At 44.1% G+C, this 27,665-nt stretch overlaps 1 protein-coding gene across 2 annotated transcripts in view; it reads right to left on the bottom strand.

Moving 5' to 3' along the window:
• Window positions 1–27,665, bottom strand: part of LOC126270443 (transcription factor HIVEP3) — a 388,605-nt gene that overhangs the window by 283,634 nt on the left and 77,306 nt on the right. The window lies entirely within an intron of this gene.

Genomic DNA, 27,665 nt, shown 5'->3' with positions numbered 1-27,665 from the left:
CCCTTTTTGCTGTCCTACATGGCCAGCAACATGGACTTACTTCTGTACGATAGTGCCCGCCCGCACACGGTAAGTTTCTACTGCTTTCCTTCCTGCCTACTAAACCCTCCCTTTGCCAGACAGGGAGCCGGATCTCTCCTCAACCGAGAACCTTTGGAGCATCGTTGGCAGGGCGCTCTAACCTGCTCGGGGCTTTGACGCTAACGCGCCACCTGTGCAGAATTTGGCAAAATATCCCTCAGGAGGACATCAAACATCTCTGTCAATCAATTAAAAGCCTAAGAACTGATAACATAAGTGCCACAGGTTCAGTAACACGTTATTGACTTAATCTTTCAAGATCGTTCCCTTGAATAAATCGTCCAGTTATTCTGAAACTTTAATCATTTGTCTGTACATGTATTTGCGAATACATAGAAAGAAGGATCCTTTATTGTAGGATTATATGTTAGCGGAACAAACACTGGTAGCAGTTACTTCTGTGAAATATCTGGGAGTATGTGTGCGGAACGATCTGAAGTGGAATGATCATATAAAATTAATTATTGGTAAGGCGGGTGCCAGGTTGAGATTCATTGGGAGAGTCCTTAGAAAATGTAGTCCATCAACAAAGGAGGTGGCTTACAAAACACTCGTTCGACCTATACTTGAGTATTGCTCATCGGTGTGGGATCCGTACCAGGTCGGGTTGACAGAAGAGATAGAGAAGATCCAACGAAGAGCGGCGCGTTTCGTCACAGGGTTATTTGGTTAGCGTGATAGCGTTACGAAGATGTTTAGCAAACTCAAGTGGCAGACTTTGCACGAGAGGCGCCCTGCATCGCGGTGTAGCTTGCTGTCCAGGTTTCGAGAGGGTGCATTTCTGGTTGAGGTATCGAATATAATGCTTCCCCTTACTTATACCTCCCGAGGAGATGACGAATGTGAAATTAGAGAGATTCGAGCGCGCACAGAGGCTTTCCGGCAGTCGTTCTTCCCGCGAACCATACGCGACTGGAATAGGAAAGGGAGGTAGTGACAGTGGCACATAAAGTGCCCTCCGCCACACACCCTTGGGTGGCTTGCGGAGTATATATGTAGATGTAGAACTCTACCGAATTCTGCCCCACTAGCATAATTTCTTCGCGGTGCGTCGCTTTTTTTGTCTTAGACTGTATATTACTTTGTTATTGCATTCTGACTTAGTTCCCATTACCAATTTTCTGTTATAGTCATATTTATAGAAATGTCATGTGCTGCAACCATTAGGTAGGAAAGAGTTAGGAGTTGGATTCGGCACGGAATGATATCGTATGGGTTGTTCCAAGTTTTACAGACAGCCATGGGGCAAGTTTTCCTCGAGTTGAGCTAGAAGCCCAATATACCAATGTTTTAAGATGAATTATCGAGGTGTCTAGCCAGGTGTAGCCCTCCGGTTGCGGTCATCAATTTAAAGGTAAATATAAAATACTCCCATTTGGGAAACCCTCTGGCTCCGCTCCCAGATCCACTGAGGAGAGAAACTGGCAGTTCCATCCCCAAATGCACAGGGACACACCGTGCTGCGTACGGATACGCTGCTGCGGTCTTCCCGTCGCAGTGGCGGGGGCCGGCGGCTTCCTGGAGGTCAGGAGCAAGCGAGGGTTCCCCGTTAGGCCAGCACGAGCGCGGCCGCGGCGCCTATCTGCCGCTGCCGGAACTGCGATAGCCGCGATGGCTGGGCGCGGGCTTCCGGCGCGCCTAATCTCGTTACGAGTGTGCCTGTGCGGCTTCGCCCAGGCGGCCACTTCGCGTTCGCCACGGCGGCTACCTGCCGGAGCCGCCTGGCAAGCACACACCTCTACACTACGTCCCAGCCCGTCCGACTGCTCTTCCCGAACATTATCAACCGCCACCCTACTTTGCTGGTCAATGACGTTCATTCCTCCTGTCGTAAACCCTCTTGCCACTATTTCGTCTTCACTGTGTTCCATTTATTTCTTTCTCTGGCTTCCCCTATAACCATGACATGAGCAGTTTTATTTTAAATGTGAAACAACTGATTGTAATATGGTTTATGCTAGCACATCGACAAACAGCCGCAAAAAGAGTTGCATTTTATTATTTTACGTACCTACCTAAGCGTGGAGGGTAAAAATCGTAGAGGGAGACCGAGAGATGAGTACACTAAGCAGATTCAGAAGGATGTAGGTTGCAGTAGGTACTGGGAGATGAAGCAGCTTGCACAGGATAGAGTAGCATGGAGAGCTGCATCAAACCAGTCTCAGGACTGAAGACAACAACAACAACAACCTAGTTCACATCTGTGATAATCTTTTATCGGCCGCGGACCCTTATACAACATGTCTCAAACCTTTTGAGTCAAATTAGAACAGGTGATAGTCGGTCCACAACCGATTACGTTGAGATATGGAACCAATGGTCGTAAACGCATATTTATTGTGTTATGGGCACAAATAGACGTACTACGCACAACATGGCCGCAGTACGTGTCTCATGTGACGACAGCATGCATCTCAAAGGCGCATTAGCCTGTGCCGCACGCAAACCACTACTCCTCGTGTCTGTTATCAAAATGGCTCCGAGCCCTATGGGACTGAACATCTGAGGTCATTAGTCACCTAGAACTTAGAATTACTTAAACCTAACCTAAGGACATCACACACATCCATACCCGAGGCAGGATTCGAACCTGGACCGTAGCGGTCGCGCGGTTCCAGACTGAAGCGCCTAGAACCCCTCTGTCTGTTATCCACTGCATCATACAGCTTGAGATGTGTCCATGGTGAGGTGTGTCATTCTGAAAAGTGCACACAACGTTGTCCGAGATGAAGTGCTACTCGTCATGAGAGATGGTAGACATGCAAATAACGTACGGTGCGGCAGAATGTAGTGCCGCTCGAATCTATGCGGACCATTTTTCCGAAAGTCATCATTCTAATTGGTAGAAATTTACACCCCTTATCATAAGGAAAGTGTGCAAGCAATGGGACGAACAGTTGACCCCTGCATTCATTTCTGTCTATGGATTATCCACCGCAGTGCTACAGTCGCGACCTTCGTCAGTTTGTATTGTTCACGGATGAGGCCTCATTCACCCGTGGTGTTTTCAAAAGCAGCAACAGATCAATGTCTGGAGTGCGGGAAATTCCCACGCCACCCACATCGGCGGCCACCAGCAACGATTCTCTGATGGGGCATACAGGACCTTATTGGCTGCCTCCCCGTTTGACTGGTCCACGTTACCTGGTATTCCTGCGAGATGTGCTGCCACCGTTCTTTGAGACTGTACCTCTTGTTGTCCGCGAAAGGATGTGGTTTCAACAAGACGGTGCACCAGCCCACTTCCATGTTAATGTCCGCGAGCACTTTAACGACACACACTCTCATCGTTGGATTGGAAGGCAAGGTCCTGCCCCGTGAACCGGCCACGATCGTCAGACTTCATACCTCTGCATTTTTTTCCCTCTGGGATGAAGTCAAAACGTTGGTGTATGAATCCCCCATGAAACGGATTAAGACTTGCTTGCTAGGGTCCAAGTTGCCTCTCTCCTGACAATGGACACGTGGTATCTCAGAGAGTGCGGCAGTAAAGACCTCTTATTCTGCACTTTTTTTCATGTGAATCCCACGGACAACAAGATTTTCCGCAGAGATGTAACATCCCATTTCCAGTCGATCTTTCCTACAAGTATTGGTAGAATTTCCCGAATGCTGGGAGCCATCTTTTACAGCCCGTAGAAGGCTTCAATTGTTTGTCTGAAGACACCTTGTCAAAGTTATCCAACTGGACTTCCCAGTAGATTTTGGCCTAGGTGAAAGAGAATAAAAAATGTCACAAAATAGAATTAAGTTTTAAGCAGATATATGCACATCCGGTAAACTGTATCGAGCATCCTTGAAACGTGCAAACAGCAGTTTCTAAAATGAGTCTGTTCATAACTGGTTTTTAACTATGCTGCGGATGATCTTTCACGTACGTCATTATGTTTAGTACTTGCTCGTTGGACAATGATCGTCCTTTATCATATTTCACTGCAGACGGGATATGTGGCACCCTGTTCGACAAGGATGATGAACTACATTTCTCTACACCTGTTTCAACATCACTTTCACTAGTTAAGCACATATGATTGTAGCACTGAAGTCCATTGTCCATGCAATGGAGCGAATACGACAGCACACATCCCACTGACTCGCCTTCCAGAAACGCTAATAGCTCATCTGGTCTTCCTTTCTCACTTCCTTGGCGTTCCTCGTCAATTTCGGCAAGTGATGATGTTATGCAATGTTTGCTTTGTGTATTGTTGCCATTGCCTCTGCTTTTTCATTTACACTAGGAGCGCTGTAACACTTTTGTGAGTTACTCTACGACTAATCAGTTTAACTATGTCCAGTAGCCCCATAATGTGTCCATCATTGGATAAGCCCAATACCGCCTTTCTATTGCCATTAGCAGCCAATATTGTGGGTGCATGGCTGAAAATATGTGGAGCGTCGAACGCCGCAAACATCATTGGCCTTTTACAACCTCGCACTCTATAGAGTTTCGTAGTCAGAATCGCCAGGTCTTTTCAGAATTCCCTGAGAACTCCCCATTTCCCACCCAAGCCGCCACTCTCTGCTTTGCTCTGCTGAAGGTTCCGGTCACCTCCGGGTACTATAATCATTCCCACTATCTGACAGTAATTCGTATATGTTGACAGGAGAAATATAATGGTAATCGTTTCAGGAGCTTTGTTGTTTTCCACAATATTACACTGCTCCCTCCCCTCCAACCCAACACACACACACACACACACACACACACACACACACACACACAGCATCTGTACTGATTACCTAATTGGCGTCCACTAACAAACTGAATGCATCCCCATGTATCTGGCCAGTGGCGTGTACCAGACTGCACCACGTTACAATAACGTTTTTCCGTACTTTGAAAGTCCTATGACTGTTCATGCGCGCGTGCTAGCTTTTTACACTGTGACGAGTTGGTGGCAAAGTAGATATGTGGGGCGGTAACTTCGGTTCATAGCTGCGAGATAGTGGCTGTGTGTTTTCGTTGGCGATTAACTTGCTGCAATGCGGGCAGTCTGGCTCTGAGCACTATGGGACTTAACTTCTGAGGCCACCAGTCCCCTAGAACTTAGAACTACTTAAACCTAACTAACCTAAGGACATCACACACATCCTTGCCCGAGGCAGGATTCGAACCTGCGACCGGCCGGCGCGGGCAGTCTGTTCGCTGTTTTTCACATCATGGCCTCATCAAAACGGTCGGAGACGTAAAGTCACGATTTAACGGTAGTACTCCAGATATGGGGGTACGAGGGTAGCGCAAAGTCATTAGAAGAGTTCGCTCGCAGTCTTTTTCCGCCCGCGTGCTACTTTCGGCTGGCACGACTGACGGAAGTGCGCCCTGCGCTAAACGGATCGCCCGTTGCAGCCTATGAAATAACATATTAGCAACACCCTGTATAGTATTGCGTAAGCTTCGTTCACTTATGACGAGCCGTGACTTGCATTCCGAGGCGTGCGTCGTCGTTTCGAATCGGCGTTTCGGTCCACAATGGCCTTGCAGCGACAGACAACAAGTGACGTAACGTACCCGGCAGTTTTGCGTCACGCTCTAGTCTCTATAAACACGGGGTCCGCAAACATTCCTCGAAACATTAACTTTTTGCTGGCGTTAAGATGACTGGACACATGCCCACAGAACGGCGTATTTAAGCGAATGGCAAATTCTGGCATGGAAACGAGAACGTTACTGACATTCTCATCCAACTCCAGCGGCAGACGATACAATTGGGATGTTACGCGTCACGGAGAAGTCTACTGTTACAGCTTCGAGAGCAGGCATTCCAAGGAGCGTCGGGCAACATACTACTTTCTGCCATGTACATCCTGCGAAGCGCTCAGGATGGGAAAATCGGAGAAATTAGAGCTCGCTTGTCAACAGTCGTTCCTCTTGATTACAATTGTGAACTGGATAAGGAAAGGGACCAAACAAAATTAGTATGGGAAGAACAATCCGGCCCAAACCGTGGGGTGACTTGTGGAGCTGAAATGCTTAAGTTAAACGTAACCAGTAGGTCCACAGTATGACACACGCATTTTTGGTGATAGTTTCTTCAAAAATATTAATTTTTAAGTAGGTACAACATGCTAATATTTTCCTACCAGTTCTGACCTCCCTAAAAACGTGGTATGGTACACATGGAAGAGCATCCCAGTGTGGCAACAGGAACTCCGACGACAATCTGTCTCTGCATTAAGCATCACAGACTGATTTAAGTCCGTACTGTGTCTTTTGTAAGACCTCATTACTGTTAAAGCGCTGGTTATTTGCAGCGTATGCTCTTCCTGGAACGCAAACGCCGTAAGTATATGCCCTGACACTTAACAGGCAGTAAAGGAAATCAGTAAAACACGTGGAGGTACTTGCGCTGGCGCACAAAGAAGAAGAATAAGAGGTCGTTTCCACACGTACTTTCCTGTACTTAAAGTGAGGATTTATGGGATGAAATTCCTGTTACACACTGGAGATTTCAATTTTGGATAACTTAGGTGCTAAGTAACAAACGTGCGTGAAGTGAGACGGAAACTATAGTCCAAGAGATGGGTTTGAAATTGGATGTCGTCTGACCCGTTAAGTATTTGGTGGTTTTCTGAACACGGTTTTCAACGATGATATAACAATACTTGTTTGTAGGGTAGCATAAACTAATTTAACCTCTAGTAATAAGACGGAGTGAATGGACGTTGTCATTTCTTAACGCTGACTTCTTCTTTTTTGTCCCCTGCTATTACCGGCATTCAAATTCGACCACTAAAAGGAGTAGAATTCTTTAACTTCATTTCGAACTGTCTGAAAAAAAAAAATCACCTGAGCTGCTGAAGATAAAGGCATAGACTGCAAATGTCTACTAACACCAGTCACATTTTGGAAGGAGCAGTGCACACTAAACAAAATATTAAGAGGCTTATCGCAGCACAAGCATGAAGAGATCTACCTTATAGATAACACCTGTTACGGGTAGATCGTGATAATTAAAATGGATGTACAAGCCAATGCGAGAAGCTAACTGCACTTAAACTTACAAATCGACGCAACTAGACGTTCGGAGAGCTGCAATGAATCCAACTCACCTGAAACAGAAAAAAAGATTTTTTATTTCTCTATACCTTCTTATCCCTTAATAATTTAAGAATAACATAAACGTCTGAAGTACTCAAATTATAATCTGAGGATGTCACATAAACGCCGACGAAATTCTTCCCGGGTTTGTGTTGCTTTCGTCAGTACCGCGGGATCTCGACAATGGCTTATGCTGTGGAAACTAAGTTATTCAATAGTAGTGAGTCATTTAAAAAGCACCGTTCCAGTGTACTTGCGGTTCTTTTGTAGAATGGCTAAGTAGAACAGAATCTGAGGTACTCCTGCTGGGGTCAAGGACTAACATTACAGCTGATCATGCAAGCACAGGGACCTTTCATTTCGCGTTGTAGAAAAGGTATGCTGATTACATGACCCACGTGTTTTTTGCCCGTCGACCACGACGCAGCAAGCGTGTTCATAACTGCTGCTCAGAAAATTGATGCAAACCCGACACTTTCTCAGTAACAATACGTACGAGGTCTGTTCAAAAAATTCTGGAATTTTGTCCACAAAATTTTGTCTAACCTTATCTTATACTAACTGTGCACCGTCTCGTTCGAAATACAGTGGAAACTCGATTAAACGTCATATTCGGGACCGTGATGTGACGGTTGAGCGAATAGATGAATAACAAACACTGTATTCCTCCAAAACATAACGTCAATTTTTTATGTATAGACACATATCACTCTCACAGTAATACAATGATATTTCGGAGCGAAAACAAATTAAACACGACTGTAATAGCAAATTAAACTATTTATTACATGATAAAAATATCCGTACAGTAGCTACAAAAGTTTTTCTCCACTGATATCAAGTTGGCGAATGCCATGACGAAATTTAAACTTGTCGAGCCATTCGATACTTGCTTTAAAAGATGAGTCACCATGAAGTTTGTTGTTCATTTCAACAGCCTTGGCCATTATTATAGGCCCTGTAAGTGGAACCCCCTGACTTCTTGCTTGTATAAACCATCGGTACTTAGCAGTGTCCAATTCATCATATTTTGCAGGTTTCATTGTGTTTCTTGTTCGCGTATCTCCATCCATGCTCTGCATTGTTGACACATGTTCTATTTTATCAGCATCACGTTTTATTTCGTTAACTGTTGTTCTTCCAATACCATAAATCAGCGCTACACTTGTCGCAGTTTCGCCCTTTCTTAAGCGTTTTATATTTTCAAGTTTTTGATTGAGTCCTAAAACAACACGTTTACGTTTTCAGACATTTTATCAAGTCACTGTATCACACACACCTGCACTAAATACGGTAGTGTAAAATATTAGTCAATAAAGCTTATTCAAGTGGAAAACACGTAACACGGCGCAGCCCGCTAGATACACTGCGACAATTACAGTGTTCTCGCTACAACTGGAAACCGATCCAGTGGTGATTGTTGACTCACAAGTGACAAAGACAAGAAGAGGGGGAGATGTGTTAGCACGTCAGCTGAAGGTCTTATTTTATGTACCATTCTACGGCGGGCGGGTACATCCACTTCCCACTAAACTAGAGTAAACAAACAAAGCGAACGCGTCACTGCACCTTAGAGCATTCTGTTATTACAGTATTATTATGCTGTTACAGCATTGACGGTTAACAGAAACTGTTTAAAGAGTGACGGTTAATAGAGCTTTCACTGTATTCTCTTCCGCAATTGATACAGCGCTACCGATGCTGTTTCCACTTCCGGATGCTGTCTTGGTACGCCACTTGTGCGGGATCGCGCGAAGCGCCGTCTGCAATTTTCCTTTTATCTCGTCTATCGTTGCCAATCTTTGTCCTTTCAGGGGGATTTTCAACTTTGGAGTTAAAAAAAAAAAATGTCCGCAGGCGCCAGGTCTGGAGAGTACGGAGGATGGGGCAGCCCAGTGATTTCGTTTTTTGTGCAACAGTCACGCACCAATAGGCATTATGGTGCGTTATCGTATGCGAGAGCCATGAATTGACTCGCCACATTTCAGGTAGTTTCCTTCTCGAATTTTTTCTCAGGCTTCGCAACACATGCCAACAGAGAAACTTTCCCGACCTTCTGTCAAGATTGTTGTCTCATCATTATAACCGCAGAAACAGCCACATCGCCAGTTATGACTCTCTTAAGGAACATCTCGTTCTCACTTCCGCGATCCAAAAGCTCTTCACAGATTGCGAGGCGAAGGTCTTTCTGCTCTTCACTCATTAGCCGTGGGACGAACTTAGCACGATGCATTCCAAGATGCTGTGTCAGGTTCAAAATGGTTAAAATGGCTCTGAGCACTATGGGACTTAACATCTGAGGTCATCAGTTCCCTAGAACTTAGAACTACTTAAACCTAACTAACCTAAGGACATCACACACATCCATGCCCCAGGCAGGATTCGAACCTGCGACCGTAGCGGTAGCGCGGTTCCAAACTGAAGCGCCTAGAACCGCTCGGTCACACCGGCCGGCTGCTGTGTCAGGATCTCATGCCGTGATCCAACTGAAATATTACTTTGCTTATCAATCTCTCGGACTTCGATTGGCACGCAGAATTTTGTTACCGTTTTTGACATGAGTGTCGTCTGTGACGTTGAAGGGCGTCCAGAACAAGGGTCATCTTAAACTTCCGCCCGCCCGGCCATATTTAAACCGTGTGAACCATTCGTAACACCGAGTACGGTTTAAGCACTCAAAGCTTCCTGCATCAGTTGGTGTGTCTATAAATGTTTCCTTGAGTTTCACGCAAAATTTATTGAGGACGTTTTGCTCCTGTAACTCTGCCATCTCGAAATTCGCAACCTGTGTGACACAACGTTCTTGTCAGTACAGCACTGAACAATAATTAACAGACCTAAAACAATGAAAGTTATAGCAGTTACACATTAAATATGGGCTCACTGCGGGGATGCCAACCCCATATCGTTCCACCATACCAAATTACGGCTGTTCCGGAACTTTTTGAACAGACTTCGCACGCGCAAGTTCCTTTGTAACGTTGACACTAGTTAGTTTCTAAACTAAGGCGTCGTTTTATAGCAAGACTATACCTGGCGATACGTTTTTAAATCCAAAACCCATAACTTATCGAATATGAAAAAAAAAAATCAATGACTCTACGAACCAGGAACATGTTAGTGGAGTTTTCTTTTTCTCGGGTTTCCCACTAGACAGGAAAGTAGTAGGAAAACAGTCTGTGAGAAATGTGCTCGAAACAGCACCAAAAAGCACGTCATGTCATAACAATAGAAGAATTACACACCACAATACCTTTGCTTTTACACAATGATGTTCCAACCAAGCTGTAAAATCAGACATGCGAGGCTCACGCTGCACTGTTCGTAGCCTGGGAATCTCATCATTTCAAGGAGAGCATGTGAAAGTTTTCCTTGCCACAAGGAAAACGCGCACTACTGAATAAACACACAACAAAAGTAGAAAAAAATCCAGGAAGAAGAAAGCTGAACAAGGGCTGCCTGAAGCACCAGAATCGTTTAAAGCGATACGTCCCAGGTCGAAACCCTACAGCCCGTACTTTCGATACGCAGCACTTTGTAAACGAATAACTTTCTTGCCCATGGATATAGTGAAAGATTCAACTGTAACACTATCGTGTAAACTAACAGCACAACAAAAACGTACTCATTGTGCGTACCACAGAATATTTAGTTGACTGTTATTGCAATGGCAGTCCCATACGACGGTTCTAACTCGCGTTTTATGCGAAAACGATCAGTATAGTACCAATGTGCAAAGTGACCGAAAAGCTCACAGAGTTCGAAATCAGGCACAGATACGTAAGTTAAACGAAGCAGTTTGTAACTGACAGATGTTACGCGACTTTAAACTATGTACAGCACCAGCTAATTAGTGCATCAATCAGCTTGAACGAGTAAAATAAAGGGTTTATAATGTATTCCGAAATACACTAAAAACATTGTGGAAAGTGACTAATCAACTCCCTCCTCTTGAGACCCCCTGACAATTCGTTATACGTATATTGCTTGTGAGTGCAGATGTGGGTAGTACAGAAAAGAACAAAAAACTAAGCAGGCTGAGAGTAATGCTGAAAACCGTCTTTTTTGATCACGTTTTCAATGCCAATGCTGGTGGCCTCTGCGAAACTACCGCCGCATACCGCGAAACACCGGGAACAATTGCGTTTTGTTTCTCTGTAACCTTCTAAGAAGCTGTTTACGCTCCCCTCCTCTATCTTGCGTCTCCGAATCTCGCTATGCATCGATGTTGTTCTAGGAACCCAACTCGTGACCTGTATTTTGTAGCTTGAATTGCTACAATATTCCGTAGATATTAGACGCTCGACGATGACGCACAACTGGCTGTTGAAGAAAATAAACGGAAAAAGATTTTTGCTACATACTATATTGACGAGTTAGATTCATTTAGTACGCTTACGCTGTGTATGTTCATAGGCAAACGCAGCCAAGAAGTCCTAGGAGTTCATCTACGGTCGCGGCGCCGAATGTGAGAAGCAGTTCACTGTCGATGAGTGACAACAAGTCCGTGCGACGCAGCCAGCGCCGCATTTGCACACCAAGAAGCTTATCTGTTATAATCATCTCAAAAGTTGGGACATCTCTCTCTCTCTCTCTCTCTCTCTCTCTCTCTCTCTCTCTCTCTCTCTCTCTCTGTGTGTGTGTGTGTGTGTGTGTGTGTGTGTGTGTGTGTGTGTTTTTTCGCAAGCGTACAGTGTAACACCCTAAACGAAGTCCTCACTCGATTTATTCTAATCTTTGTTGTAGTAATTTGTAAAATAATCTGAAGATAAATTCGGTAGTTATATTCTAGAATTCATTTCACTTTTCAGAATGAATCTGCCAGAAACTTTCATATCATTTCGCTTTTGTTTCTATCACTGATGTTATCCTCATCAAATTCATAAATTGTTGATCGGGTTTGAAAAGGATATTACCCAAAGATTTCTTCGAATTTATGTCTGATTTGCTTACATGTGTCCTGCTTTTGGTCTTAGTTAACTGCATATTGTGCCCCGATAACGTTCTCTCCATGTCAGTAATGTCAGTAAGCATTTGCTCTCGCTGCTTGTCACATTCTGGTATCACTGACATCATTTACAGAAACGTAACTCACCGATCTCCAAAGCAGTTTTTTTTAATGTTGTTGCCACAGAATTTTCACTTGTTTGCGCTGACGCTTTCTGCGTGTAGCTAATAGATCGCACTTTACGAACGGGAAGTGATGATGCACAAGGTTAGTATATTCCCGTGCACTAAATACATTCAATTTGTATGACTCCGGACAAATGACTACAGTAAGAAATGATAACCTGGATTTGAAAACAAAGAATGTTATCTTGATGGTCTGTTCAGTGACATGTTAAGTCTTATCACAGCTCATGCCTTTCCCGACTCTGGCTGGCGGGACGAGCCTAAATGTGCTATTTATGTTGTTCTCAAAGGAGGTATTCACTGATTAGGGAAGTAAATTCGAGTGCTGTAGAACGTACGGCCTCAACGCACGGCAGTATTTGGCGACCCTTTGTTCTGGGATATCTGCTCTTTTATCGCGTAGTTCTGGAGCAGTGGCGAATGGAGAACAGAGCAAAGTCTGCAATACATCGGCGCCGCTTGATAATCACTGCCGTGCCGTTTAAGCATCAGCGGTAAACTCCACTCGACTGCCAACGACTATCAACGACTATGACATGTTTGTACCTCGAAGAAATGGAGCTCTGGCACAAAGGCAGCAATACGTTTTTAATGTGCTGCAGTGAAAAAATAAATGCTTATCCACAGCCGACCAGTTGCAATGGATAAAGAAATTCTTTGCCTAGGTTTCGACAAAGATAAATTTGTCTTCTTCATAACGTAGCAATTTTACATCAGTAAGGACTAATGTACCATCGCCATTTTTTACAACTGTCGGCATAGATCCGTGTGTCAAATATAATATATATTTTTTAATTTAATAATATAATTTTTTTATATTTACGTGACAAATCCTTATTCTAAGGTAATTTTTGACATATGGATCTATGCCGACAATTGTAAAAACGGCGACGGTACATTAGTCCTCGCTAATGTAAAATTGCTACCTTCTGAAGAAGACAAATTTATATTTGTCGAAACCTAGGTAAAGAATTTCTTTATCCATTTCAACTGGTCGGCTGTTTATAATTTTATTACGTGAAACCGTTGCTGTTGTGCAGTTATGTTTAAAATATTAAAAAATATGCTTTAGTAAGTGCGCGGAGCTGTCTACACACATCTCAAACTGAAGCACAGAGACAACTGTGGAGAAAGTAGAGAATGTCACAGAAGCTCCACTGCCTGGAAGGGAACCACATTGTCAGCATGTTAGCGTCCGTTATCATTTAAACATTTTGGCGATTTGTATTCGCTAAAATGTTTCTTCTCAAATTTATGGACGGTGAACCTGCCTTGACTCCAGTATACCTACTGTGTCGGCCGCGACATCATCGAAGTAGTGTGTATTTGGTCGTTGTTGTTAATTGCATTACTATAGTGTGAACGTGTATGCAGTTCCACTAAAACCTGTGCTGCAATAAGTTCTGGTTATTAGATGCAGTACAAAAATAAATAGTTTCTGAATACAATGAAGAAAACCTAAGCCTAGTAGACGGAAGATACTGACTACTGCGATAGTGGGCCGACTGTGCTAGGCGTCCAGCCTCTGACTTCACGTTTTGCTCCCATCTAGTGCGGCGTGTTGCGTGTAATTTTACACGTGACCACAAGTGAGGCGATGCAGCAGTCCGCGCGCCAGCGTCGACGAGTGCCGGAGGAGCGACCGCGGGGGTCAAGGACCTCTGCGGCCCGCCGCGAGGTCGGCCCGTGGCCTCCGCTGAGCCAGCGGCGTCCTTGCCGGCGCAGACCGGGCCTTCTGGGTGCCCTCCCTCACAGCCGGCCGCCCAGACGCACAAGGTTCCGCCGTATGACAACACGTCAAGCGATCGCAAGGGAACCACGCAAATGCCGCCAAGGATAACCTTCACATCGAACTAATCGGCGTAATTTATTCAATTAAGAGAAAACGAAAGATCGGACACTGTAGAACCGACCAATACTTTTCGAAGGTAGGTTGTTGTTTAACGTTTCGTCAACATCGCGGTTATTAGAGGTAGCTAGCAAACACAGGTTGTTGTGGTCTTCAGTCCCGAGATTGGCATGATGCACCTCTCGACGCTACTCTATCCTGTGCAAGCTTCTTCATCTCCCAATACCTACTGCAGCCTACATCCTTCTGAATCTGCTTTGTGTATTCATCTCTTGGTCTCTCTCTACGATATTTACCCTCCACGCTGCCCTCCAGTACTAAATTGGTGATCCCTTGATGCCTCAGAACATGTCCTACCGACCGGTCCCTTCTTCTTGTCAAGTTGTGCCACAAACTCCTCTTCTCCCCAATTCTATTCAATACCTCCTCATTAGTTATGTCATCTACCCACCTAATTTTCAGCATTATTCTGTAGCACCACATTTCAAAAGCTTCTATTCTCTTCTTGTTCAAACTATTTATCGTCCACGTTTCACTTCCGTAGATTGCTAAGGCTACACTCCATACAAATACTTTCAGAAATGACTTCCTGGCACTTAAATCTATACTCGATGTTAACAAATTCCTCTTCTTCAGAAACGCTTTCCTTGCCATTGCCAGTCTACATTTCATATCCTCTCTACTTCGACCATCATCAGTTATTTTGCTCCCCAAATAGCAAAACTTCTTTACTACTTATAGTGTCTCATTTCCTAATGTAATTCCCTCAGCATCACCCGACTTAATTCGACTACATTCCATTATCCTCGTTTTGCTTTTGTTGATGTTCATTTTATATCCTCCTTTCAAGGCACTGTCCATTCCGTTCAACTGCTCTTCCAAGTCCTTTGCTGTCTCTGACAGAATTGTAATGTCATCGGCGAACCTCAAAGTTTCTATTTCTCCATGGATGTTAATACGTACTCCGAATTTGTCTTTTGTTTCCTTTACTGCTTTTGTGCTCACCTCTGGAATCGTTTAGCCAAGCTTTCGTGCCAACTTCAAAGCACATGAAAACGTGCACAGTTCTTTTCCGAACAGTAATTCCAAGCTTAACAACAACACAAAGACTCGAGTGAACGAATAATTTTAGTATTTAAGAATGATGACGAAAACGAGAAGTGAAGGAGTGTGAGTGAATTGAACACCTCTTCGACGCCGATACCATTAGAATCTACGAAGTATCTGCTGTAGGTGGAAGAGGCAGCCATCTTATATTCAGCCCTCTAAGTGATCTAGGGCTGCTGACAGCTGCTCGTAATGTTCTGTCTAGACCAGGGGTGTCCAACCCACGGCCAAAGCAAGTATCAGTGCGGCCCAAGAAGTAAACATCACACGATCAGAAGAAAAAATGAATAAAATTCTATCTATGTAAAATTATAATAAATTGGATATTTTCCATTTGAAACTACCGCAGATGATCCTATTCTGTCATTGGCCCTTCCCGTTATATTTATTTTTTCTCAGCAGCGGTTTATACTGTTTTGTGCTGTTCGATAATAATACTCGTTTAATTCCGATAATAATTTGTTTCGATGAAAGTATGAAAAAACCGAGTCATGATTAACAGGGAAAAATTCGAAACCGGTAACAGTACTTTTTGAATAAAGTGACCTAAAACGAATGTGTGTGTGGTTGCTGTACACCATCAACAATTTGTTCCGTATAACAGCACGGTCTCCCGTCATGTCGCTGACAAAAATGCATAATGCTAGTTTGATTCCGAAGTGACTCAGATAAGCTAAAATGTTGAACACCTATGGTCTAGACAGTATCCCACCTGCCCATTGAGATACCTTGGACCATCCACACTTTTAGCGACACTTTCTTCAAAATATGGAGCTCTGACTGTTGTAAACTTCCTAAATGCAATTGCTGGCATGCCAGCTAGCCATCTGCATACTGAGTGAACGGCTGTTCTTCATTGTCGCTTTTCGAGTTGCGCACTTTTTTTGTTTTACACTCATACTAGGAGGACGCAGAACGTACATGTCAAGAAGCATAAAACTATGCGCCCACTTGTTATGCCCCTGTGTATTCCATCTGTGGAACGCATTATTTTGGAAACTGGTCGCTGCAAAATAATGATACCGTACTCTTCCGGAGGGAGGGAGGGAGGAAGAGAGAGAGAGAGAGAGAGAGAGAGAGAGAGAGAGAAACGCAGTCAGCGCTATGCCAATAACAGACCCTGGTCGCACTAAGGCCGTATGAACCACAGTGTATTTAGCTCCAGAAAAGTGCAGAAGAAATAAAAATCTTACAAGCGACCATAACAAACCTGCCATCCTTCTGTAGAAACTATTAAACCGGTGAAGAGACCCACGGAGTCAATGTCGAATGGGGCCATTCGCATGCCACTGAAACAATATAAAAAAACTACCGCATTCTGGAATGGTTTACTGGAATCAGCGAAAAAATAACAGCGAGAAATATGGCGAGGGGAAGGACAAAATCTTTTTCTTCCTCTTTTCTACTCCACAGTCATGGAGCATCACGGTGCATTGCTAGATTTATTAGAATATGATTGCTTTTCTTCTTCTTAAGCTGAAGCCTGTTTCCTTCAGTAGCCGTCAGTCTACCCTGAGGTTGTCATCCCATCTTTTCATTCGACGGCCAATATTTCTTTTACCAACTGGTTATTTCATATGATTTTCACAATCTTCCAGTCACCCATCCTGTTTATATTTTCGTTCCATTCATACTTTTTCTTATGTATCCACTCATAAAGAAGTCCACTTTACGTCCTTTCTAATGCTTTCATTTCTTTCTCTATCTCGCAGTGTCTCCCCTGTAATCATTTGCAGAATTTTTATTTCTGTGGTTTCCAAAAGTCTTTGTTTTGATGTTTTCGATCTTGTCTCAGCTGTGCATGTTACAATTGGTCTCAATTTCTTTGTATATTCTTGCATTTCCATCATTCCTATGTTTTTTTTTCTTTTTGTTTGCAAACAGTATCATTTAAACATCCTGTCATTTTATTTGCTTTTGCTACTTGTTCTCTAACATTCTTGCTGATATCTCCACTGCTGGACAGTTCAATACCAATATATTTAAGTGTTCTTTCCTGTTGAATAATTTTTCTGCCCACTTCCTGTTTGCATCTAACTGGTTTCACCATATATACATTTGGTTTTTTTGAGTGGATAAGACCGTATTCAGGTCTTTGGCTGCCACGTTAAATATATGTAGAAGGTATTGCACGTTATCTTCACTGTTCGCAGTAGAACTGCATCGTCAGCGTAACAATTTTTATTTCTTCGTTCTCTATTCTATAACGACTACCAGCCAATACCAACTTTGTCCATGAATATATTAAAATGTAGCGGGCTTAAAGAGTAACCTTGTGTCATACCACAATGAACTGCTATGCAGATAGTTAACCAGGAACCAATTTTCGCCTTGCTGTAGTTGCAGAAATAATGGTCTTCAATTGTTTTTATTAAATGGGAAGGAACCCCCGTTTGTAGAGGTTTACCGCATCTGCTAACTGAATCCTATCGAAAGGCTTCTGTAAAACAATAAAATAAAGACAAGATAGTCTGTTATATTCTGTGGATTTCTCTACAACCTGTCTAAGAATGAATATTGCATGTCAGCATGATGTACCGCATCTCAAACCATACTGCTCCTCTGCCTGGTTTGTGATGCTTTCTATTTTCTATTAATTTTCGTTATGAATTTAAGAACTGAAATCAGTAAAAACTGCTTCTAAAAAGCAGAAATAGCAAGTTACCCTTAGACCAAAAGCAGTACCAGCACAGGCAACTGATAAGCTAGCTTAGTTGCAACAATAGTGACCTGAACGTTGTTGCGTGATGGACGATTATACGAGTCGGGTCGGTAGTTTCAGCATTAACTCCGGAAACGAATGTGACAAGAGAAAAAAATGAAACATGGACGCGGGGAAGAATTATGGCAAGCGCAGAATCGTGGTTGACAAGTACGTCGCGTTTAATTCTTAACATCAGCACCATCCCGCAAGGGAGGGCCAGGAACTTGCCGTGTATGTAGGTCACGCAAACAGGCTTGTCCGTTGTGGGCACACAGGAGCGCTCCACGCAACAGCTTCACTTCACACTCCCCTCACGAACACCAACAGTCGGCGCTGTACATTTCTCGACGTTCCGTATGGACGTATTATGCCAGATCGTAAGTAAAAAGCGAGACCAGCAATGTACTAAGGTATACGTGTGTGACACCCTCTACTTGGCTAATCGGCACTCCTAGTGCTTGGCAGATTTTGGTTCGGCCTCTACCTCGTCTTCATCATCTTTCAACAAGCTTCGCCTTACAATTATAGCCGCCACTTGAGGAAGCAAATAAAAGAATGGCTCTGTGAAATAAATCATTGGGAATATATTTTTGTTGTTGTTGTAGAGAAAGACACCTGTCATGCGAAGCTGTGGCATAAAATCGCAATACTGCCCAGCGTCTATGTATTATACCAAACATCTGGAAAGGCACGCAATGCTGAGAAATTGGAAATTTACTGTCACGAGCGTCACTTGTAATGGGCTCAAAACGTATCACCTATTCCAGTGTGCAAGTGAACATCAGAACACATTCGCTTACCTCCGTTGGCCCAAAATTGAAAAGGCATCAGATTTAACATTTCTGCTTCTGCCCAATAGAAGTTTGCTCTCTAAATAAACACATACGGGTATGTAGCACAACATAGATGATTCTATTGTGACACGTCGGTGCCTAGCCAGTTGTCCACTTTCTTAACACGTGTTTCACCTCCAAAACCAATTTGTACTCGCCCGGCCGACCAGTCAGGCTCATAACTGTCGCGTGATTCATGGACGCTGGCTCACCTAAGACGCCTACTTTTCCCATGACGCATTCGGCAGCTGGTGGTTCCTCTGTTCAAATCTGTTCCTTGTCACAAACGAATTACGCTTACTGCAGTCACTTCTCAGAAGTAACCCAAGATCTCGAAATCACTATAAAAAGAGAACAAAGAAGACTTTAGGGGAAACAATGTAATACTGCCAACCGTGCAGTCTCTCTCTCTCTCTCTCTCTCTCTCTCTCTCTCTCTCTCTCTCTCTAATCTGATACTTATAAAATATAAATTGCAAGAAAGTGATCGAAATACAGAACTTGCTTTCGTAAGCAGATGATGGAATCCCTCAACATGATTTAGTTTTCCATCTACTGTTTCTGGCTTGTTAGGAGAAACGAAGCTCTCATGTTAATATTTCTAGATCACGCTATCATCCCACTTGATACTCTTCCATCTTCAGATAGCCGTATTTTGTTACACGCAATAACTGCAGCGCTACACACAAGAGGCTTCGAATGGCCCAAACTGATTTTGACAACTCCGTAGTAATTATTCCACTATTAAATTTAAAAGAAACACTATACTGACTTTCACTTCAGTAAATAGCTTAAGGCTCTCAAGTAACTGTATTTTCATTTATATCGATACTTCGAGCGTGTAATCAACTGATGAGCTTCACAGCTCACAAAACGACTTTCAACGATGACAGTTTTAATGACATACTTCCGATATTACGAGCTTTCTATTTTGTGACTGACGGTTTCTCACCAGCTCTAAGCAGCTCAGTCCTCTTGCTTACGATATTTTATCTGTTTTAACAGCACTACATGATATGGGCCTGGGAAACTTTCAGAATATTTCGCCCCTCAACAACTAGTGGAAAAGTCGCTGTTTTAACTGTTCGTAACAAAGCCCATATTTCTTTAACTATTGACTTGCCTAGTTTGCAACAACAGAAAAGAATTCTTCCGCGTAGATTCTTATACTCGTAAATACGAAGTTTCTGACAATTATCATCGTGTTAGACGTAGCGCTGCTGACGCTTCCACGGTATCTAGGTCTTATGATAACTAATATCTTTCGCATTCTGCCTTGCGACAAGATTTCCCGTATCCATTGTTTCTGCTACGAGCTCGGGTTAAGACGTGATGGTGCAGCGGCAAAATTGGAAGAAAACTTATCAGGCGGAAACGGTGATTAAATATGTAAATCCGGCTGCTGTGGTGTAGCTTTTCCTTAATTTTTACTCGACTGCTCTGGGTCAACGCCAGAATACATTTATGGGGCAGGTTAAAGTCTAATTAGTCTTCCATAATCATTTTATACAGCTCAGTCACCAATGGCTTTCCACGAGGGACTTTTCCTACCATTTTCACGGATATAAAATGAATACTCTTACATTAACACGAATTTTACTTGGAAAGCCTGTCTATCCTATATGGAATGCACACAAAAACTACAAACACCGCCTTAGGTAAAAAAATTAAAGTTTTGATGTAGCAAACTATGTACCTCTGGCGGTGAAGGTACATCTTTAAGTGTAATTACCTCCTGACCGACGGAAATTCATGAAAGAAATGTATTTATGTCACGAAAAATATAGCGTCTAACCTGATCTCAAATGTCTGGTGCATTCTAAAAAAAAGTTAAAACTAACACTGCGCCAATTTTTTAGTAAATTGTCTACCACGTCGCCCCAGAAACGAAAAGTCAAATCGCAGTACTGGATACTTTCAGGTACGCAAAAAGGATTCTTTTATTTTATTAGTTAACTTAAACATAACGGGCGAATGTTACACAAATCTACATCAACCGAATGAAAAAATCAAGAAAGAAAGGTCTGAGGGACAATACAGTTTCCCATGTAACACTGTTTATTTCAGTTGCTGATCACGTAAAACGTTTAATGGCTAACATCTGTTTCAACTGCCTACTCATTACGAATAACTGTATAAATAATGAGAAACAGTCGAGCTGACGTATAACGATACATTACCAAAATGAAATAGATGCCTAGTTACACAGCACATTATTTTAAAGCTATACGATGGCCACTTCTTACGTCGATGGCTGCGTCAAATAACACCTTGACGAGCCTGCTACTAGGGGACTGAAGGGGCTAGCCATCGCAAGTACTTACATAGCAAGACGTGGCTGTGGAAGCTGTTATAGTTTGAATATTCTACACAATTTGAAATTCAGTTTACGTAGGATAATAAGCAAGGTATAATGGTACAGCAAATAAACAATTTATGTGAGCACTGAGTGACAAAGTATATATTTGAAAGTAATGTGCTCACTGGCGCTCTTCGCCAATAACATGAACAACTGACTGAGTTGCAAATTACAGTTTGTTGCATCGTCCACCCAACTTAACGGATTTGTGGTTACTTTGACTTCCACGTGTAAGGAATCATTTTGCTGAAAAATGCCTACGGCAAACGTTGATAGGTACATCGCCGACTCACCACTCACTTCTGGATTGGAATCTACTCACTGGAAAATGGAGGAAAAGTACAGGGTGTTCCAAATTGGTCTTTACATCTTTCATCACGTATATCTGGGATAGGTGCTTTTCGGTTGGTTGGCTGGATGCTTAAAGACACCTAACTACTAGCTCATCAGTCCCTTCGCCCTTTAACAGACAGGTCTATTTTACTGTAGATAGGAGATAGCCTACCGTGTAAACCACAGGGCAAGAAAACCGCAAGATCTGCCAATGTCAGCGAAGCTGAGGTAAAAGACAAAGGAGGAAGGGAGACAGAGGCAAAAAGGCAAGAAAGGTGAACCATCTAGGGAGCAGCTGGAAGCCCCTGAAAGCATAATGCAATGAGGGGACAGATATCTCCCAGCCCCCGGTGCTTAACAGAGGTACTTTACTCCTAGATTGCCTTGGAAAAACTAACACGGACATGGCAAGAAGCACAGAGAGGCAAAAAACGAACAAGTCTAACAGACCACACGAGTGGTTGGAGGGAAGAAGAATTAAAGTGCAGGTGAGGTGAGGACCGCGCTGAATCAGAAAGCCCTCAGGGCTACAGCCTGGTCTGGGTAGACTAGGCAACAGTGTTCCACCAACCCCTCAACAGGCCAATAAGGTGAAGCGGCCGCTGCTTGAAGAGAATGGTAAAAGCCCGCTTCACGAATAAAACGTAAAACTAAGTCAATCGCTGGGGCATTGTCTCCAAACACCAGCGGTAGTAAGTGTTGGTTGGGAGAGTCCAGCAAATGTAGATCACCAGCGAACGGGCGCCACAACCACAGAGGTGTGGGTGCTCGCTACGGTGAGTATGACAGTGTGTCAGCCAAGTATGGCCCATGCGGGGCCAGCAAAGGACGGTATAGTCCTTGCAAGAGGCCTGCATGGAGAACCTCCACAGATTCGTGTTCTTTATCACCCGTAGTTATTTTGGTAGCCGCGCGGTCAGGGGCGTCTTGTCACGAACCGCGCGGCGTCCCCCTGTCGGAGGTTCGAGTCCTCCCTCGGGCGTGTATGTGTGTGTGTTTGTGTTTGTAGTGAGAACCTCCTTCTGGTGGTAAATCACTACTAATGATTTAATAATAAATAAATTGTAATCAAGACTGTTTTTGATAGTAAATATTTGTAACAAATTGATCACTGTTCACTCCCACAATGTATTCAAAAGTAATTAGTTAGATTAAATAGTGTGTAAGCTTAGGGACCGATGACCTCAGCAGTTTGGTCCCATAGGACCTTACCTTCAACTTCTTATTTTGGTGAAGTCAAGAGTGAGCCGTTCCGTATTCCAGGCACCTAAAACTTAACGGCGTAATACCGATCTCAAAAAATTGTTCAAATGGCTCTGAGCACTATGGGACTCAACATCTGAGGTCATCAGTCCCCTGGAACTTAGAACTACTTAAACCTAACTAACCTAACTAACCTGCGACAGTAGCAGTCACGCGGTTCCTGACTGAGTTGCCTAGAACCGCACTCCCACCGCGGCCGGCCCGATCTCAAGAGTCGATTTACTGGGAGCTAGTTCGACCAGGCTATGAGCGAGGTGGTTCCCGATGTGGCCCGGGGTCCAGACAGGTCACTGAGCGTCCACATTGTTCAAAGGCATACTGAGAACCTCGGATAGCAATCACCAAGAAGTGACGAGGGTAGCACTGATCCGAAGCTTGCAAACTGCTAAAGGAGAAAGGTGCAGTTTGTGGCAAAATATTCGCACAAATGTTCCTTTTTTTCGTTTTATTTTTCACGTAACCTACTTATGAAAATGGTCAGCCCCCAGCAGATGGCACTGTGTATGAAACGGTTAATGGGGACCAAATGTGACCCGCAGATCCAGCGAATCTTCCGTGCGCGTTACAGAAGGACACCACCACCACCGAGCAAAGGACAGTGGTACACAAGGTGCAAGGTATCAGAAATTGGTGTGAAAGGGACGACAACATTTAAGTGCAGCCCAACAAAATCAATCCGTCAAGCGTCTCGCTATTTGAAGCTACCACCAACCACTGTGCCCAGGGTGCTATAGAAGTGACTTAAGGTTCATACCTAGAAGGTGTAGCTGTTGCAGGAACCATTACCTCGTTCCCGAGGACTGCAGACATTTCCCCTTCGACTTTTTTTTGGAAATTTGTGGGAAGGTCTTACGGAACCAAACTGCAGAGGTGCATCGGTCCCTAAGCTTACGCACTACTTAATCTAACTTAAGTTAATTTACGCTAAAGACAAAACACACACACACACACACACACACACACACACACACACACACACACACACACACACACGCCCGAGGGAGGACTCTAATCTCCGACGGGAGGAGCCGCACGGACCGTGACAAGACGCCTTAGACCGCGCACCTACCCTGCGACGCTTTTTTTTTATCGATGAGGCAAGGATTTGTCTAACAGACCCCGGTGCGGAACCAGCAAAAACTGCGAGCTCGCATCAGAGCAGCAACTGCATACGTTGATGAGGACATGCTAGGTCGGACATGGGCGGAACTGGAGTATCGTTTAGCTATCTTGCGTGCTACAGAGGCGCACACATTGAACTCCGTTAAACGGTTAGGGGAACTCGGGACAGAACAGGATAGCGGGCTACAATGGGTAATTGCTCTTTTCTACACTGGACAGTGTTGCAACCTGTTGTATGGGCATGTAACTATTTCTCCGAATGGAATGGAAGTGAGGGCAGCCATTCTGATTTAGTTTGAAGTGCGAGATCTAAGTGAATTATTGTCCGTCACGTTAGTGCTTGCGTTGTTCTAACGTTTGGTGAATTTCGACGCCAGGTAAGCTGTTAATTGTAAACCCTAAGATGACACATTCCCTTAAAGTGCATGGGATTTGTTATACTTAAGTTATTTAATGCGTTTAAATACGTTAGTTATTACACTCCATACAAGTTGTTAACCTCAGAAGTGCTCCTGGGGCGGAACGGGGCAGAGTGGGATAGTGTCCCGTTCTGCCCCGTCCCATTTTGATGCAAGTAGAAAGCAAACCCAGCCTCGATGTTCATGGATGACCGACTCTCCCAGCCAGCTATATTCGCCGAACAACTCAGCTTTCCAGGTATCTCCCGAGGCTGTCATTCCAATGCCAATAATCTGTCAAAATACTCGGCAGACTACAAGACGAAAAGGAAAAACCTTCGTATTAACAGATTCTACTTATAAGAAGAAACTGCAGAATGCTTTCGTACGTAAAGTAGGCCTACTGAAAGGAGGAGGGTGCAATGTCAGGACAGAGACGTCAAGTGCAATGCAACTTAAGGCAAAAATATCAAACTACACACACACACAAACACACACACACACACACACAAAAAAGAAACAGAGGACATCAAAGACCTTAAGATAAATAAAAGGAAAAAGATGATGGACGTGAATCAGAGAGAGATGACGCTGAGTGCCTCTACTGTGGGGACTACTTCTACTCCCTTTCTAATGAGGGCTGGGTCGCATGCCAGAGTGGGCACACAATTCATGTGCTGGCATAGACAGTGAAGATGAAGAGGAAATACTGATTTGTGACTATTGTCGAAAGGGCTAGTAGGTAGTAGTTTCGTGGTTATTAAGAATTGCACATTTTTCAGAATGCCATTAAAATATTTTCTTATTTTGAAGAATGACATTTTGAAGAATGACTTTTTAATTGTGTAAATTATACATTCGTTAGTCTGAATTTCCTGTTATAGAACATTTTGTCATAGTTTACTACGACATTCGTAATTCAAATTCAACGTTTATGCAATAATTTAACAAAAAATATTCTTTTCGCATTCTGCCCGAGGGTGGGGCAGAACGGGAAATATGCAAGGCTTTCCTGGAAAAAATGCAAAATGTATTGTTTTAAGTGATTTTAAAATAAGGTACCTTAGGTTACAGTACAAGGTGTTTTTTTATCAATTTAATAAGCGTTTCCTTGTGTTCCCTTATTTTATAGAAATTGTTAAACTTTAAGTATCCCGTTCCACCCCGGGTTCCCCTACTGAAACTCCAAGTGCTTGTGAACATTATGCTGCAATCAGAAAATTGCTATTTTCCCAATTTCTGAAATAAACGTGATCGACGTCATAACTATCATTTGTGGACATGGTGCATACTCAACACCGGTGTTACAAGGCAAGAGTTTCAGAACCTTATCGCGTTTTGCCTCCTTAAGTGGAGGCAGCCGGGGTGGAGCGGGTACACAGGCTGCTGCGGAGGCGGTGCGGAGCGTCTGCGCGCCCCGGCGTGGGCGCAACGGTTTTTAGTTGGGCGTGCGCGGCGCGCCATGCCGGGCTGCGCAGCGCGGCGCCGCTGCCACATTCCGGTTGCGAAAGCTGGCAGAGCGGCCGGCGCGGACTCCAGAAATAGCGGCAGCGCCAGGGGCCGCTGCATACCGCCCTGCCGCACGCACCGCGTTACGCCCGCGGCCGCCTCGCACGTGCCCAGAGGCCGCTCTCTCTTCACCGTCTCGTTACGTGTACGCACCTCTACTTAACAAGCTACCGCAAAGCCTTCGGCAGACGGTACCACCCTTATCTGTGCCGTTCGAGAGCGTCGGTAAGCCTGCTTATCAGCTGCGATTCCCTCTTCGTGCTAGTTTCGCGAGGCATCTGGGAAAAAGTAATATACCTTCCGTCCTGAAAGTTCCCAGACTGACGTTACTCCTGGCGTAGAAGCGATGTCAGCGCAGTTAACTACGGCGGCAGCTCAAACTAAACCACTGTAAACAACAGATGTGTATTCGACGAGTCAGTTGCGAGCAGGCAGTGCGAGGTAGTCAACGCGCGGCAGTACAGTGACAGCTTTGCTGTGTCGTGAATCGCAATGGAGAAACATCTCAATATCACATGTTCGAGACATATATGTGGTCTCAAGAACACCGTTTTCATCCTGTGCCGACTATGAATCACGAGGAAGGAATCAATACCGAAACTTGAAAATTTATGCCGAGCGGGAATTTGAAGCCGTGCCTAAGGCTTACTAGGCAAATGCGCTGACCATCGCGCCATTTGGACACAGTCGTCATCGCAACTGCATGGACCACCTAACACGCCTCCCGTCAGACCCAGGTTTTGAAATTATCCACACAATCCGAATGCTGTGCCCCTTGCAAATTATCCACATTACTTCCGGCATCTCGCCGGTTCCCGTAAGGATTAGAGCGTGCTGGGCATCCGCACTGAAGTGATCATTGCCGTTCTCTAGAACTTCTTTAAGCCGAGAAAAGTGGGTGCGAAGTTCGTCCCGTCCACCATAGCTCCCAAACAAAATCAATGTCGGGTGAACGCCTGCCGCGGCTTGACTGAAATGCCTTCTGTGGTCATCGGTCTCCTAGAACTTAGAACTACTTAAACCTAACTAACCTAAGGACATCACACACGTCCATGCCCGAGGCAGGATTCGAACCTGCGACCGTAGCGGTCGCGCGGTTCCAGACTGTAACGCTTAGAACCGCTCGGCCACCGCGGCCGGCGACAGCTTTTTTCTAGGAAAGATCAGGAGTGAAAAGACATGGTGTTATCCAAACTAACTTACCACAAAACAATACAGTGCGGAAACTCGTGCGAATGGTCGACGCTTTGGCGACAGAATCGATGTTCCAGACAACGCAACGCGCCAATTTAACAAAATCCCAGAGGAGGGCTTTTATGACAGTTTGACATGGTTGTATGAACGTTCCGTGCGCCGTGCTCAATTGGGAGAAGGCTATGTAGAACGCATTAAAACAACCACCTTAATTTTTCTCAATTTTTTTTTTAATCCAGTCTCAAAAGTTTCCTCCAGTCTTCCCGAGACGTACTGAGTCGAAATTTCAACAGGAAACCTCTCCTTGATCCTCGGTGTCTGCTGTAGCGTCCAGAATTTAACACTCCCCAAACGCTCTCGCGTCGACTGAACAATCGCCTTACGAAACGCCCCGCTTTTCGTTGGCTCCTCTCTCTCTTCTATTAATCCAACTTTGTAGGAGTCGCAAATTGACTAGCAGTACTACAGCATCAGAGCGAACAAATGCTTTGTAAACCACTTCTTTCGCAGATGAAAAGCATTTCATTAAGATTTTCCCTATGAATCTTAGCCTGGCATCTGCTTTTTCTACATTTTGTTTTGTGGTCATTCCACATAATAATCAACAGAGCCGCATTTAATCCCAAGCAAGTGTTTGGCGTATATTCGAAAACATCACTACAATTCTCGACTTTTGTAAACTCTCAAGGCGAGTCAGCGACTGATTTCAGTTTGCGACAAGGAGCCTCTTTATTCTTCAAGA

The sequence above is a fragment of the Schistocerca gregaria genome, chromosome 1 (assembly GCF_023897955.1).
Source record: "Schistocerca gregaria isolate iqSchGreg1 chromosome 1, iqSchGreg1.2, whole genome shotgun sequence".
Lineage (NCBI taxonomy): Eukaryota > Metazoa > Arthropoda > Insecta > Orthoptera > Acrididae > Schistocerca > Schistocerca gregaria.
The sequence above is the reverse complement of the archived record's forward strand: the minus strand, read 5'-3'. Positions and strand labels throughout refer to the sequence as shown.